The 2197-nt window shown below is 38.6% G+C and overlaps 1 long non-coding RNA gene across 1 annotated transcript; it reads left to right on the top strand.

Moving 5' to 3' along the window:
* Window positions 1–1955, top strand: LOC118600000. Its single transcript, XR_004949567.1, has 3 exons — window positions 1–711; window positions 1022–1087; window positions 1404–1955. It is a non-coding gene; the product is annotated as an uncharacterized LOC118600000 (long non-coding RNA).
* Window positions 1956–2197: the final 242 nt, after the last annotated feature.

Below are 2197 nucleotides of genomic sequence, written 5' to 3'. Positions count from 1 at the left end.
AGGACACATATGAAGAAAATCAGTCTCAAAATAGCATTTTGGAGTATTTCTTTATTCAAATTGTTGAGAATGAAAAAAAATGCCTTTTGAAAAAAATTGTATCCATGATGTTGGGCGGAGCCACACTCTGCTCTGAGCTCTCACCGACGGGGAGGGGAAAGGGGGGCGGAGTTGCTTTGCACCAACAGTCCCGCGCACAACTTGGAGAATTTATGAAGTCACTTTCAAAAGATGCTCAGTTGAACATCCAAAAGTTTCAACCCACTAAATTCAAATATAATTTTATGGTCATTGTGAACAAAACACAATCAAAGGAAAAGTCACTCAAGTAAAAAGGATTTGTGTGCATCAGACTGAACAGCTGTGAACCACCATGAGGTCTCTTTGAATCTGCTGTGGGAGGAGTCAAAGAGCTTCTTCAGGCAGAGAGGGGAGGAGCCAGTGATCTTCTGATCCGATGTTTTAGCCTCAACTGCTTGATGATGCGTGTTTGTGTTTTGTTGAATCTGAGCTGCACATCTGTGCACGTCTGAGGCCAAACGTCAAGCCCACAACTTTGGTTTCATTTCCTCTCCCCTCTGTTTCCTCTGCCAAAGAAAACAGCAGCTCATAACGTCGGAGGTCTGGTTCAGCCACAGTTATGTTCTAACGAGTCATGGGATCCTTCATGGAAAGGTCTGCAGGTCTTTATTCGCTCTCGGTGAATCACAGGTGAAAAAACGTCTCTTGTTCTCAGTCGTGTCAAACATGAATGGATGTAATGTTACTGCTTGTGATCAGACCAGTTTACATTGTTGCACAGAAAAGCAAAAAGTCTCCTAAATGAGTTCTGCAGAAATGACAGGTCTATAAAACGACAGATTTTTTTGTATTAGTTTGTCTAAAAATAGCATTAACTAGACTTTAAACCTGTTTTCCATCCTCGGTAAGGTTTGGAGTAAATTTGTCAAAACTCTTGGTTGTAACTTTAATAATGTTCAGATTCCCAGGCCTTAAATGTCCCTTTTCTCCCTCCCTCCAGTGTTTTTGCAGCAGGTGCCATTCTTCCAGCCGAACAGCAGTTAAATCGTTCATTTGTCTCTTCCTGGTGAGAAGCTTGTCTGTGACCAATATATGCAAAACGTGGCATTAGTCAGCAGCCAGCTGCCAGTGGCGCTCCTGCAGCGTGAGGGAGATTAATGCCTTCTCCGGACACTTTATTACCCTTCCTTCTCTTTTTCACACACTTACTTCTCTCCGTCTTTCTGCCTCACGTCGCACTCACACAATTAATTGTCTGCTGCTTGACTTTCTCTTTTCTTTTCATTTTTTTTCTCACTAACCTGACAGATTTGGGGGGCTGTGGTGACTCTGTGGCTCCAGTTCACTGGATTTAAACCAAACTTTGTCTTCTTTAACCACAGAAGTGACTGGATTTATGGCTCACAGACACGAGGAACACGATCTCTGAGAGTTCTGAGTCGGACCTCTACACCAAAGTTGGATTTAATCATTTTTATTTATCAACTTTTATTGTTTATAAAATAGTAAATGTAAAGTCTTTTAGGACTTCAATTGTGACCACAAACCTGTTGAACTAAAGGAGACTGTAATTTCAAAGACTCTTTTGTCTGAACGTAAGAACTTTGATTCATCTCTATGACAACTTTTGTTTCTAATTGAAATAAAAAGTATTTTAAAAGTCTTAATAACTTTAATGATATAGTCAAACTTCCTGACCGCACAAATGTGATTTCTAAAAATCTGTGCAGAAATCTCCGATTGGACTAAAATGTTGTGCTGTTTGCTTTTACAAAAACACATTTTGAATGTTTCATCTATTTCTTTCCATTTTAAGAAACTACAACAAATCTGATTCTGTAAAACATAGAGAACAATTTTAACAATTTTAATGCATTTAAAGTGCTCTTTTGTAACGGAACTTTCCGTTCTGTGTCCTTATTGGCTGTAGACTGATGTCAGTCAAAGAATGTTTTTCATTCTAACACACTGGACCTATTTTCTATAAAAGTTTGACCTTTGAGAGTTTAAACAAGAGAGAAAAGCATGAAAATTAAAATGTATGTGTGAGAAAAGTCTCTAAAGTAGACGTATCAATATCATGGTGGAGTATCGATACTATCGTGATGAGACTGGTACTTTTATTGTAGTTTTTCTTCAATACTTACTGTAAAGAGTTTGAATTTAACTACGGAGT

Source organism: Oryzias melastigma, linkage group LG3 (assembly GCF_002922805.2).
Source record: "Oryzias melastigma strain HK-1 linkage group LG3, ASM292280v2, whole genome shotgun sequence".
NCBI classification, from domain to species: domain Eukaryota; kingdom Metazoa; phylum Chordata; class Actinopteri; order Beloniformes; family Adrianichthyidae; genus Oryzias; species Oryzias melastigma.
Note: the sequence above shows the minus strand (reverse complement) of the source record. Positions and strands in the feature narration are given on the sequence as shown.